We start from the raw sequence: 15,261 nt of genomic DNA on the forward strand, positions 1-15,261 counted from the left end.
AAGTTCTACTTGCAAAGGACAAGAACTTTCTGAAAGTCAAATCAATTGCTCATTTCTTTCTCTGCTCCAAAAAATGGTCAGGCCTTTGGCGCGGACTAGTATTGCTCACTGGGTCTCCTCAACTATAGTCTTTTGTCATGAGAAGGCTGGACGGCTGCTGGTTACAAAGGTGAAGGCTCACTCAACTTGGAAGGTTGCAATGTCATCAGCCCTGTTCACAAGAGTGTCTCTACCCGACATCTGCAGGGCGTCAACATGGGCGAACTCCCATACATTCACAAACCATTACTGCCTGGATGCCTGGAATAAGGCAGATGTAGGGGTTGGTCAGGCTACCCTCTGAAGACTGTTAAGGTATGCAGCTATTAATCTCAAATCTTCTGTGTTTTTCTGTTTGTAATTGTTTACCAGTTTAAGAGCTATTATTATGGTTCCTTCATGCTATGCTTTATCTTTCTTGATTTTGTACAGTTTCACTGCCTACGTTTGACTAATCATATTTAAGTTTGTGTCTCATGGTGGGATGGTTTGCTTAGCCCACCACCATTATTCTTTGGATACTGCTGACTAGTCTGATTCAAGCATGTAAACTACTTACATACCTGTACACTGTATTTCTCCAGCATTGATAGCTTTTATAGATTCACATGTGACCCTCCCTCCTCCCCGTTCAGGCTCACCAATTCTATACCTCTATTACTTTATTTACACAAATGCTCGAAATCTGAGGTATGGTGTTTCTACAGGGGATGAGTGCTTCCGGGTCTTGGCTCTGATTGGCTGAGGTTTGGGTGTATTAAATCAATGTGAATTGGCTACTAACTGCTATTGTTTTTTCAAAAGAGTTTAATGCTAATGCTTTGCTACTGCTTTTATTACTGTTGCCATGGGACTCCCACCATGATGATGGGGAAGATTCGAGCATGTGACTCTATAAAAGATATCAATACTGGAGAGCCTCAGTGTGCAGGTAAGTAACTTGTTTCTTCTTGGGGCTGCCAAGAGAGTGGCTGTCCCAACCATCTGCCCAAGTCAGTTTTGGAAAGTGCCACACCCTCTCCTATGACCTAGAAAAAGAGGCCCTGGGAGAGACTGTTTTTGTTTGCCAAGTGTTTCTTGATATGGGGCTTTTGTCCGGGGGCTTGGAATGCATTGACCTTTGCTGTTAGGTTCCAGAGGTTGCTAGGCAGTTTTGTTCATGGAGAAATGATGCACTGGATTGATATGTTCACTGTATGAGTACATTGTAATTGTATTTCTATAAATATACCCCTGATGAAGATTTGAAGCTCTTTACACCGGGGTGCACACTGCTATGGAAACCCAACATTAGTGGCTAGTCTAATATTTATTGGTTATTGTTTGTAATTAGAATTAACCTTGGGAACCATTCCATCCATTTACCTACGTTTCATTGTGGTAGATGCAATTAATAGGACTGGGGTGTAATCATTAGTGGGGGTATATGGGTTCTTGCAGATGGTTAATAGGATTACTAAATGAGCCAGTGAGATGAAGGGTATTATTTACAAAAGAGTTTGTTGTGATATAGATGTGAATAGATATTAAATCAAACACATGACAGAGTAGGCTGTGTTCAGGGAAAGAAGGTGTGCAGGGATGGAAAGTGCAATTGAAGTAAAAAATTAGCAGTGACAGTGAGACGTTTTAAGTCAAGGTTTACAAAACAAGCCCTTGAGCAGAAACGATGGAAAGCAAGGCTGGAAAAGTATTTTATTTTTATTTTAACAGAATGAAGTCTTGCAAGAGTTCTTGCTCTGCAGTTCAACAAAGCTCTAATTAAGTTAGTTAGTTAATGAGAAGATTTATGACCCCAATAAAGGAGATAAGCAATGCCCTGTGTGTGATGTCCTGAGTGCTGGCTGGGAGGGGCCCTGAAGGAGAGACTCCAGATGCGAGACTAAGCAAGTTTCACATCATTGCTTCTAGGTTTAGCTACATTATACCAGAAAGAGCATATTGTGGCTTTCGTGACCAGTGAGCTAAAGGGGTGTTTCTTTTATAAAATAAGCTTATTTTAGGAGGTGAGGACAGCACTGGAATAAAGCCAAAACAAATGTCAGCAACATGGGAGGAGTTGGGAGGAACGGAATGCTGAAAGAAAACACAGACAACTACCAGCCTAAAAGACCCACAGTGAAAAGGGAGCACCAAAGAAATGCCAAAGTAGTCTGTCACAGCAACAGATAAAGAAACCAAAGTGGAATAACACAGTAGTTGGTCACTGCTCTGAAACAGAAAAAGGAGGCAGAAAAAGGCAGATCTGACTACTAGCGAGCAAGATTTTTTAAAGGAAACTGCAACCAACAAATGAAATTGCTTTAAGCCATAAGAAGGATACTAAAAGCATACACGAGGTTCAGCGCCTACACTCAACCTAAAAATGTTTCATCTCTACGTAAGGAAAAGATGCCAACAGTTTTAACTGGACAACTTAAATCTAGTAAATTGATTCTTTTCCACTGGTCTAGAACTATCCTGTTTTTCTCTCATTGAGAATTTCAATATTCTGTGTTTGACTGGCCTGTTGTTATTCTGCACTCGTTTATATATGTAATGGTGGCGTTTTGTGGGTTTCACACATACGAAGTAGCCTCTTTTTGCACTGATAAACCTATAGTAAAGTTTAAAAACTTCTATGCAATACGATGTTATTTGCAAAGGATCTGATGATTAATTGTGGCAGCACTCATACAAAGCAGCCCAGAACCTTTCACAGATGTGTTGTTTTAGTAAAACTGCCTTGGCTATGGCCCCATAGCATTCTGGTAAATAGAGTCCCTGCAGCTTTCGTTTTGAGTTTCAAATCTTCATCAATCATTTGGTTAGGCTCGATACATCAGTGAAATGCTGATTGATCCATCTTCATTTATTTGAACAGTTCCAACAGTTCAATTTTCACTGAGGTTACGCCCTGACATCATGATACTTCACTTTCATCAATGCGCTTCATGCACACTTTAACTTGGTATGTGGTGCAAAACAATCAAACTGCAAAATACCCAGCTACCTGTCTGAGCGAAGCGGTAAGCCTGTGATCCAGACCACTGGCCATGGGAGCTGCAAACATCATGATGTCAAGAGATTACTCAGTGTAGCGTTTGACCATGAACTTTTCATCATGGATGTGCACATAGCCACAATTTAAATGATAATGGAAAGATGCCTACAGGGTTTGAGGCAGACCACGGCTGGGCTTGAAGTAGGAGCATGTTTTTAAGCTACCAACACTTCCCAATTCTGGGACCTTAAATTCCAGATGGCCCACTATATTAGGTGAACAAATTCTGTAAAAAAGGGAAAACAAAATAATGTGAGCCAAAATGCCAGGGATGGAGGAACTGATCTGTCATTCAGAGAAGAGGAAACCTGTTAGCTTTGTGCTGCATGGGATGCCTGACTATGCAATGTTTGAGTAACTGGAGTAGTGTGATACCAGTCAATGATGACAATGAGTGGAAACGGGGCTTACTCTGGGTCCCGCAGCTCTTCTTGTGCTGGAGAACCAGGTTCCGTGTGGCTACTGCTTTCTGTCCACTCTTCGTCCAGGTGCATCGTGCTGACATCTGGACACCTGCAGCATTGTGTACATACATTCAATGTGTGTGTTGTGCAGTAGATATATGCACAGTTAGATGGGTTACATTGGAGAGTGGCCACAAGATACTGTTACAGATACATAATTCCTTTGAAGCCATTGTAACTATGTGTGGGTTTGGCAGGGTTAAGTTAACTCCTTTACGATGGCTTATACATGAATTTGTGATAAACTAGATATGTCAGTGTATCTTAAATACATGGACTGTTGAAGTGGAAAATGCTTAGCCAACGATATGACTTGTAACGTGTCATGCTCATGATGGTGGGTGCTAGGAGTTGTGTCTAATGTGTTTTGTTGTCGTATGCAGTGTGCACGTAAGTCTTGATGTGAATGTGAGATGGGAACTGCTTAACTGTCTATATGGCTTGGAGTTGAGTTGTATGCAGAACTGTGCTGGAGATGTGTCAAATGTGTACTCTTCTGCCAGGGTGATGTGTGAGTGTAGATTGATGGGGATGGGCTGTTGTGGTAGCAAACACTTAGCCGGGGATGACTTTGAGCTGTTTTTGTGCAGGATGGTGTGAGGAGTTGTGTGGTGCAGGTGTTCTGGCCCCTAACATGTGCTGGACATGGGGTTGTCCTTTGGGAGAGAAGCATGTGTGGAGGAAATGCAATCCCTTTGGTCACAGATGCATAGATACCACACCAGTCATTTAGTTAAGCTGGATACATAAGCAAACATGGCCAAAATAAACAACCTGACACTGGTTTTCCTCTCAATAGTTGTAAATTCATGGCAAGGGAACCAGAGAGGTGGGACCACCCTGTTGGACTGACATACCCAAGAACACTGCTCTCCTGAAGTGCAAAAGTTCCATAACTTCTTATACGCCCCATATCAAGATCGGTGCCGACAAACTTCCAGCAAGTTTGTGAGGTAAACAAATGTTCACATACATAGTGGAGAGATTTGGGTTTACCAGGTCCCAACAGATGCTGTAAGAGATCACCCTGCTAGAAGAATGGATTGGATACTCCCTCCTTTGATGATAGCCCTCTCAAACCTAGTACGATCTCATGAGCTCACTCATCCAAAGAGTACCATTGGCATTTCTGCTGAATAGCACCAGCCCACAAGAGGCTGCCAACCTCCACTTTCAACCACCCTCAATAGCAAATTGACTAAGAAAGACAGCTCTGAAATGGGAATCACAAAATACAGCTCCCACAAACGACCTGCAGTAAATCTCTGTGTACCCGCTCAGACAGTCGTACCCTCATTGTCTATAAAGATTCCTACTTCCCTTATACATATTGAACATGTTTACTGATATATGAAGTTGGCTACAGCTGCTTTTCCAGAAGACTGACTTTTTGGAGGCATCCTACTGTCTTGAGAAGACTGTGATTGAAACTGCTAAGAGGATACAACCAGCAGTCAAAGCAAAATGACAGGTTGCAAACGTCCTCCCAAAAAGTGTCCAGTCCCTTTCAATGCATGGTTCACTTGCCAACTACTGGGATGCAAACATGAATGAATAGATATTTGCTAGAGAAGAGAGACGTAAGTGGATAAAGGCCAGGCGTGGTGCTTGGAACATTGGTTATATCTCATAGTGTCATTTTTTCATCAAAATCATAACATTAATTGCTCTAATCTGGTCAGTGTCCTGTGATCTGGTCAGCTTCCTGTGCTGCGGCAGAGCCTGAGGGGGAAAGCCCTGCGGTGTGGTGTTTTTGGCTCTGGGATGTGAATGATTGTGTCCTGACCAGAGTAATCACCAAAGAAGACTCATTTACATCTGCACAATGATATTGATAAGAAGGCATCAGTCTTTTCAGCTGCCAAATACTGAATCTTGGCTGTTGATGACATATCCATCAGTTCCCCAAATGGCATGATATATACTCAAAAGTGGAAATGGATGTTCAAGTTGTATCAATATTCCTCATGTAACTTGTGCTACCTGTGTACAAGCTCATTTGCTCTGTTAAACATTGTGTTGTGTTTATTTTTAGACAGCATTATCACCCTGGAAGGTATCTTGGTGCTTTGGCAGGTGTGTGAGGCTAGCCTCGGGGTGACTTACTGGTAAAGCCAGGTCTTTAGCTTCTTGCAGAATTCAAGAAGGGAGGAGGTGGCTCTTATGTGGTGTGGGAGGTAGTTTCACGCTTTAGGAGCGATGTATGGGAAGGCGCGACCTCCTGATCTTTTTTTTGCGTATGCGTGGGACGTGTGCTAGTGAGAGTCTGGCTACGCAGAGGTGCTTGGAGTGCAGGTGGAACGGCACTCAGCTCTTCAGGTAGTCTGGGCCTGCGTTGTTTAATACTTTATATATGTATGTGCTCTTATGTATCAGAAGCCAGTGGAGTTCACTCCGGTGTGGTGTAACGTGAGACCAGCGAGTGAGGTTGCTGTGTTCTAAATGGTTTGAAGTCTTTTTGTGAATTGGTTGGTTATTTCTGTGCAGAGGGTGGAATTTGATGTTTTAATACTGGACTTAAAAAAAGTACTAATAACTGCTGCCCAAGCCATTGTTACAGCTTCGGGGACCTGGAATAGTCTGAATTGTCTCACTTGTAGGGGTGTGATGATTAGTAGTTTTGTTTGTACTGACATTGGATGCTCTAGCAGGGGAAATGGGTGGTGCAACCTGCAGTGGCCTCCTGACAAGGGCCCTGGCACTTAATAATTTACAAATTAAGCACTGTGACCTGGAGCAATGTCTACCCAGAGCCAAGACTCTATCACCACCAGTGTGAAGATGAGTGCATCAGGATCTCAGATCTGAAGTCCACCTGGGGACGTCATGTCAAGTCACTGGGCCCATCCTTGTAGAGCAGCGCCCCACTTTAAAATCAGACTCATGCTAGGCCTCCACGCAGGGCTTCATTTGAAAAGAAAATGGCCCTTTTTGTGAGTCCACCTCAGCCTGCACCACCCATTGAACCTGCTGCCAATGGCAGTACCAACACAACTACTCACCATCACACTCCAAGTGTGACAATGCAGAATATTCCAGGCCCCCAATTCTAGAAGAATGGCGTTGGTGGCAGGTATAATTTATTTTTAATATATATTGTATTATTAAACACTGGGGGGGTCATTATGACTTTGGCGGATGGAAAAGGCCACCAGACAAACTCCTGCAGTCAGGTTGCCTCCAGTGTGGCTGCTTTCCCGCGGGCCCCATTGGGAGTTCCCCGACGGCCCCGTGGGGAACAGCCTAACACATTGACGCTGGCTCATAATTGAGCCGGTGGCAATGCTGCAGTGCGTAGGGTGCACCAGAACCTGCCGCGCTGTTCACTGTCTGCAATGCAGATCTGCCATGTAAAAGCTGGCGGAGAGGGGGCTTGTAATCCCCAGGGCAGCCCAGCTTGCAGCACTTCCCTGAAGGATTAGGACTGCCAGCACCGCCAGTCCCTCCTGTGGAGGTAAACTGGCGGTGCTGGAGATCTGACCGTGCTGCAACTGCCACAGTCGTAATGTGGCGGTCAGACTGCTGCCACAGCGGTAAGGCCCTGTGTGTCTGCTCATCGCAATATTTGATAGACAGGGCCACAGTGTGGTAGACTATCACTAGAGCCATCGTTGAGAATAAAGGGCCTGCTGGCTCAGTTTAAGCACCGCCTCAACGGGGCCCTATCTGCATGCTACAAACAGCCTACACTCGACATCCCTGCATTGAAAGTATTGTAACAACTGGATCCGACTGGCATGGCCGTGACCCGACTCAGAAATATGATTAGAAAGGTGTTCACCCCCAGCCCCTAAAGAGGTGTCCCAGTTTTGGGTCTGAAGTACAGTGGCCCCCAGGACATCAGAGGTGACAGACCCTTCTTGTTAATAATGAGTACCAGTGCCTTCAGACTGCCTTACAACCCTCCGACCTGGATTTCTCACTGTGGGTGTGGGTGGATGGAATTAGCGGCTGGATGGATGGATAGATGGACGGATGGATGGATGGTCAGGGGGTTTGGATCGATGGGCTTGATGGATAGACGGACGGATGGATTGATTGATGGATGGACGAATGGATGGATGGATGGATGGATGGATGGATGGATGGATGGACAAACGGATGGATGGATGGGCAGGGGGTTGGATCGATGGGCCTGATGGATGGATGGATGGATGGATGGACGGACAGATGGATGGATGGATGGGCAGGGGGGTTGGATCGATGGATGGATGGACGGATGGAGGGACGGATGGATGGATCGATGGGCTTGATGGACAGACGGACGGATGGATGGACAGATGGGTGGATGGATGGGCAGGGGTTTTGGATCGATGGGCCTGATGGATAGACGGACGTATAGATTGATTGATGGATGGACGGATGGATGGATGGATAGATGGACGGACGGATGGATGGGCAGGGGATATGGATGGATGGACAGACGGATGGATGGATGGATGGGCGGGGGGGTTGGATCGAAGGGCCTGATGGACAGACGATGAATGGATGGATGGATGGATGGATGGATGGGTGGGGGTTGGATCGATGGGCCTGATGGATGGATGGATAGATAGATGGATGGACGGATGGATGGATGGATGGATGGGCGGGGGGGCTGGATCGATGGGCCTGATGGATGGATGGATGGACGGATGGAGGGAGGGACGGATGGATGGATAGGACTGATAGATGGATGGATGGACGGACGGCTGGGCGGGGGGGGTTGGATCGATGGACGGATAGATGTTTGTTTTCTTTCAGGGCAGAAGTTCATGCCTCCTGATTGACAGAGTTGCTTCGTGGGGACGGTGTTGTAGTACTTACCACCTCAGTGTTTACTGCACCTGTCCCAGACCCTAAGAGCTGTCAATGGGTCCACATCACACACCCGTTAGAGCGCCTCAAGCATTGCTAGAGCTGGTCCCTCGCACAGGGCACCCTGCATCGCTTCTAAGTGTGAAACACATTCTGCCTATCTGAAAAGCTAGCTTAGTTTTATGTTAATTTAATTTGCATTATTTCTAACAGAAAGTCAAATTGTATTACGTAGATGAGTGGGTGAGATCACGTGCATAGCGAAGACAGCAAACTTAATTGCCTTTGGGCACTGAAATAATTGGAAATGGTCGGAGATGCTGAGATGGAGGGCCCGACTCTAATCACACCAGCTCCCGGAACCCCCTCAGTGACGGCCGCGGGAAACGCTCGGGCTGCCTGGCTAGCGCGGACGTGTTAGGGCGTCCACAGATAAGAAACGGGAGCAGCGCTCATTATTAACAGGGCGTACACACACACACACACATAGGACCACTTCACTCACCTTTCATTCCCTAGCAGACACCCCGTTTGTCTTCATTTCACTTCCGTAGGTTCCTGCTTTCTTCCTGTGGGAGGGTTTTTATGTCTTAAGCTTCCTCCGTCTTTCCTCTTTTTTGATTTTTCTTAACCTTGGTCTCAGTAAAAGTCTAATGCAGATAAGTGCCGGTCCCCAAAAACAAGTGCTGGTACCCCCCGCCGGCTCAAATTAACCGCTGTGCTGGGGACACCAAGGGAGCGAGTAAGTACGGCACATGGCGGCCCAGTGGCTTTTCATGATGCTTCCCCCACATTATCGACGTTCCGAGGCAGATTCACACGAGCGTGCCTGATTCCCAAAGACACCGTGGGCTGTGCACACACAAAGAGGAAATCCCGCTCCGGGGGCTCGGAAGTGGCAGTGCAAGGAGTGGGCAGCCTTGTAAGGTTGTGAAAGGCCGCAAATACATATATCTGTGGACACTGTTAAACCTGGATCCGACCCCTTCCCACCCTGGAAATCAACGATTCACTCTGAACATTTCAGAACAACTTGCTGTAGGCACTAATACGATGGGAGCTTAGCAGGGCTGGCTTTAGTGCTGGTGGCCCCCACTGTGACAAACCTTGGCATTCCCGCACACATGTGACCTCCGCCTGGGATTCCCTCACTAGCACCCGGCAAAAGTGCCCCTCATCTCTCCATCTTGTATTGTATTGTAATAGTATTTATATAGCGCTTACTACCCCTGATGAGGCGTCCAATCGCTTTTTGGCAAGTAGCACGCTACTCCGGAACCCAACAAGAATTAGTGATGGATTAGTATAGGGAAATATGAGTACAGTTTTAGTATTATTATGAGTAAATTTGAGCCGCGGATATGTGAGTTTGTTAGTTAAATTGACTGGAGTAATGGAGGGGTGGAGGAGGAAAGAATCCAGAAGTGTTAATTGGGAGTTCATAGTAATAGGATGAGGCGTGGGGTGACTAAAGGAGAGATGGAGGAGGGAAGAGTCTATGGAAAGATTAGGGAGATCATAGTAGCTGGAGGGGTTTTGGATGAGTCAAAGGTGAGATAAATGAGGGAGAATTTAGTAGGGTTGTTTGGGAGATCATGGTCGTAAACAGAGGTTTGGGTGAGTTACATGTGGAAGGGGAGGGAAGATGCTTAGGCAGGGTTATTTAGGAGATGAAAGTAGTAGAATGGGTTTCAGATGAGTCGGAGTGAGGATGGAGGATAGATTGATAGAGACATGACATGGTGATGGGTAGACAGAGTAAAGCTTACAAGAGAGTAAAAATATATATTTTTTTATTTTTATATATATTTTTAATATATATATATATATATATATATACATATATATATATATATATATACATTTTTTTATCATTACTTTTATTTAATTTATTTATTCATCATTATTATTATTAATATTTTTTAATCCCTCTCATGTCCCTCTCTCACATACATTTCATTTGGTTTAAAGCACTTGGCTTTACTAATCCACTCAGCTATCCACATAAAATACAGATCTGTTCTTTGCAGCAGTCTACACACAGATGCTTGCGAACTAGCATGGGTCTGGATTTACAAACCTTTCAAGTTTTCCACGTTATGTTTCAGTGGCACCTTCCGGCATCTTCCGGAAAAGCATTTGCAAATTCTATTTTCCCACGTCGGAGCACGCAAACCCATATTTTTGCACATAAACACTTTTCAGCTTATGCATGTGTGCTTGGTATGTTTTTCTGTTTAGCCTCCAACGGGCAGGGAAAATATTTTTATTTCTGGAGAAACACTTTACTATACACCTCCATCAACTTTGGGGGTGATCCCTAATTATCTCCTTGGAAGGGATCGATTCCTGCACAGGAGAGGAGCGAATTGCCAACCATTGTCAGGGCAGGAAGGAGTCAGAAAGGAGTCTATGAATACCCATAGATGTGTAAGTAAACCACAGGCCCTTCTGTGCTGTAACACCCACTTCTCACCCTGTGTCCACCAGTGGTAGCAGATTTACTCACACACAACTGTCTGTGGAACCATCTTTTTCTGAATTAGAAAAGTAGTCTTGAATTTGTAAAGGAGTGTATTTGAGCATGTAAAACTAAATTACATATGCAAGTAGCATTGAGGCTCGGTCCCATTCTCTCACATTACCTGCGACATGCTCTTGCTGACTGAAGAATGATCTCTGTAAAGACCTTCAGCAGTCATTGGACTTTGTGGCATCCCTGACCTAAAGTGTAAATAGTCTTGAGGGCGCACTTGTGCATCAGCCCACCAGCACATCTTAGTACCACTGAATCTGTGACCTTTGGCTTATGCACATATTACTGCAGCAGATACTAAACCTGAGCTATCTACTTGGTGCTTGTAACCTGCAAGAAGCAAATTACTTGATTTAAACTTGGGTGGAGGAGCCACCCCTTACCCGTCCCAAATCCTGCCACCACCCTATCCCCACAAATCACCAGCAGTAAGTGCCCTTGTGTAGGGATGGTGGGCCTTGGGAGAGCTGTGGTGGACACCAGTATGGTGCTGCACTCTCTACCATAATGTCTCTATTTTGACCAGCTGTTTGGTGGGCTATGCACTTGATAGAGACCCACAGCCCCCGGAGATCCCTCTGACTTCCCAATTTATGCTTGCCTGCTTCACTGGGAATCTTGTAAGTTCTTTATGATCCACTGGCCCAAACACATCAAGGTAAATCTCTCAAAATTACCTTTGCTGGGGTGTGCAAGCCCCCCCTTACCTTAAGAGGGAATCCAGGGGATAGAGGATTCCATCACTGGTACCTCATATGCTCAAGGTATCGGCAAGGGGATTTCCAGAATTTGCCTTTTTTCAGGAGTGTTTGCCAACCCCAGCAAAGATATTACCAAAGATCACCATTGCCATGGTGCTTTGGTCTGTTTAGGTGATGGGAACTGCTGCAACACCTCTGTGGCTTAGGTAGTCCACGATTGGCTGGGAGTATGTCGTTTGATTGACACTATCACACATACTCATAATTTGTGGCATGTGGTACTACTTTGATGGCAGGAAGCAGGTTACTACCTCCTCCCCCCAGGTTACAATTGGGGCCAACATTTCAGTGACAGAATTAATTTCTCAAATTCTTTTTGTGCATCATACAGATGCCTCAATGCTTTGTCAGATTTGAACAGCTTTAAGAACCAAACCTTGTTTACTTTACAAAATAGTGTGTTCCATCCCTCTACCACTCATAAAAGTTGCCCAACACTCAAGCCTCGCAATACTCCTTAAAACCTACCACTGCATGAGCATTGTGTTTTCAGTTGGGAGCCCGAGGTGACTGAAGGGAACCTCAGGCTAACACCATTTTAAACTCAAAAACACTGAAATTCACCAGTTATATTTATCTCAAGTAACTATGACTTATGCCCTAAAGTGACTATAACTCGCTCCCCCGCCATGCCCAGCATTATCTCTTATATCATTTCAGATGTTGCATTGATCTTATCATTCATGTCTTATAACATGTCATGACTGTTGCAATATGTGAGTCGTAAGCAGTGCATGGCAAGGGCGTGAGTTAGTTACTTTAGAGCCCATGTTATAGTTACTTGAGACCCTGGACACAATGGGGGTCATTCTGACCCTGGCGGTAAAAACCTCCAGGGCCAACGACCGCGGGAGCACCGCCAACAGGCTGGCGGTGCTCCCATGGGCATTCTGACCGCGGCGGTACAGCCGCAGTCAGAAACGGGAAACCGGCGGTGTACCGCCGGTTTCCCGCTGCCCTGGGGAATCCTCCACGGCGGCGCTGCTAGCAGCGCCGCCATGGGGATTCCGACCCCCTTACCGCCATCCTGTTCCATGGCGGTAAGGGGTGTCGTGGGGCCCCTGGGGGCCCCTGCAGTGCCCATGCCAATGGCATGGGCACTGCAGGGGCCCCCGTAACAGGGCCCCACCAAGATTTTCAGTGTCTGCCATGCGGACACTGAAAATCGCGACGGGTGCAACTGCACCCGTCGCACCCCTTCCACTCCGCCGGCTCCATTCGGAGCCGGCATCCTCATGGAAGGGGGTTTCCTGCTGGGCTGGCGGGCGGCCTTTTGGCGGTCGCCCACCAGCCCCGCGGGAAACTCAGAATTACCGCAGCGGTCTTCTGACCGCGTAGCGGTATTCTGCCGGCGGGACTTTGGCGGGCAGCCTCCGCCGCCCGTCAAAGTCGGAATGAGGGCCAATGTTTTTTCTTGTAATGCGCCCGGGGACTGCTTCATACCCTTCAGCCCCCTACATTAAAAAACTGATTGGTATTGCCCCTGCCCCTTCTAAGGACATAACCAAGCTAAAAAATGTCAATCACTGATGGTGGCTGTTAAGGGAGCCCCTGAACACCCGCAACCCCAACCGGTTCCCCTTGTGGGAGTTGGCGCTTTTTTAAACCCTGTGGGTGGGTGCCCTGGTGAACACCCGGTGCATCTTCACTGTAACGGTTGATGGATGCCAGCAGGAGCAGGCACTTCATCTTTTTGTTCCGCCCGGGTGGGATCAGCATTTTGTACAGCTCCCACTGAGAGCAACATTGAGACCCCTACAGGGTATGGGAACCACAGTGTCCCTTGGGTGGGCTATCCTGCACACTATTCAGTATTGGGCCCAGGGTTATGGGGTCCCTGGGGCCAATAGCAGCACAGGGAAGGGGCGTACTGCCCCATCCCCTTTTGTTAAAAATTGCTCCCTGGGTATGAGGTTTGCTGGGTCCAAAAGTGGCTCGGGAGTGGGCTGCATCCCCCCCTCCCTTTTATTTACTTCTCGGTCCCTGGGAATAGGGTCTCCGGGACCTTATTGAGACATGAGGAGGGTGGCTTCATGCCCCCTCCCCTTTATTCACTATTCGCCCTGGAGGATGAGGTCTCCCAGGCCTCGTAGAGGCTTGGTGAGGTTGGTGTGCACCCCCTCCCATTTTTTAGTATACCAGGGTACAAGGGACGAGGTCCCCGGGGCTGTAAACTATTCGGGTGGGGGGATCCCATGCACACCCCCCCCAAAAAATAATAGTTACATTGGACCCCGGGCCCTGGCCCACACTAGAGGTCTTACTTATTTAATTTAAAATGGCAGCCACCATTTATTTTTTTCATGTGATCCCACAGCACTACTGTGAGATTGAAGTAATTTCCTTTTTTTATTTTAGCCTCTCTCCCCCCACAAGGGCTAGGGGGTAAGGTATTCCTTGGCATTCTTCCTACCTCCACATATCTCTGTAGTGACCTACTTTCCCACCACTTTGAAATCTCTTGTCTCATCACCTTCTCCAGGGAAAAAAGGTGCCGCTGCAGTGTCCTCTCTTTGCCCACCATTTGCACTCCTTCCTGATTACTGCCTCCATCAAGCTTGCTGAATAATTCATCCGCTGCCCTCTTCCTCGCTTCCATGTCAGCATCAGCCACACTCTGTTAGTCCTGCTTTAAAGGTGGGCGGTGAGACTAACAGTTCACTCACTGCGCAACTTCTGCTTGCCTTCCTCTCCTTGGTACCTGGTGTGGTATGTGTATGGCCTCGGGCAAAGGAAATGCAGCTCTGTGTAAGCCCACTGGGGCAGAATTGCAACCATGACGTGTATTGTCCTCTTTTTTCCTTTATCCATCCCCTCTGAAGGTGATGAGTGGGACTCATCAAAGATGGTAATAGGTACAGGTAATTATGAGGACATTTGAAGCTGCTGTTAATTATTTACATATGTATTTGAATTTTTGTTTTTGTTAGCGTTCAAAAACATTTTTGAGTCGCTCTCCTTTATAAAAGTTAGTTTGGTTATGGTAAAGTTTTAATTTTATCTGGTTAAATCCATGCGATTGTAAGATGAACCAGCATTGTGAGTACTGTTGTATGATTAGGAATAGTCCGTTATCTGTGTTTAGTTTGGATTGTTTAAAAGCAAATGAAAAAAATGGCACCAGCAACCGTGACCAAGGTCCTGAGAGGACCGAAACGTGTTGGTTTGCATCAGCGTGCAAAAACTAAATTGACGGCATGACATGTGTAGCTGCAGATACACATGCTGTGCATACGTCTGCCATCTAGTGTTGGGCTCGGAGTGTTACAAGTTGTTTTTCTTCGAAGAAGTGTTTTCGGGTCACGGGATCGAGTCACCCCTCCTCTTCGGCTCCATTGCGCATGGGCATCGACTCCATGTTAGATTTTTTTCTTTCTGCCATCGGGTTCGGACGTGTTTCCTTTTGCTCCGATAGTTCGATTTGGAAAAGCTTGAAAACTCTTTATTTCTCGTCGATATTGTTTTGATCGCGTTACACCTTCTATCGACACTTCCGTACCGTCGGGTCAAACATCTTTACTTGCCCTTCGGGGCGCCCGCGCCCAACTCGGGCCTCGTCGGGTCGACCGCGTGGAAACCTCAAGGACCGGACTCCATTCCGATTCTGTCCTCGGTGCCATG

The 15,261-nt window shown here is 46.5% G+C and overlaps 1 protein-coding gene across 5 annotated transcripts in view; it reads left to right on the forward strand.

Moving 5' to 3' along the window:
* Positions 1–15,261, forward strand: part of STXBP5L (syntaxin binding protein 5L) — a 1,301,131-nt gene that overhangs the window by 963,376 nt on the left and 322,494 nt on the right. The window lies entirely within an intron of this gene.

The sequence above is a fragment of the Pleurodeles waltl genome, chromosome 8 (assembly GCF_031143425.1).
Source record: "Pleurodeles waltl isolate 20211129_DDA chromosome 8, aPleWal1.hap1.20221129, whole genome shotgun sequence".
In the NCBI taxonomy this organism is placed as follows: Eukaryota; Metazoa; Chordata; class Amphibia; order Caudata; family Salamandridae; genus Pleurodeles; species Pleurodeles waltl.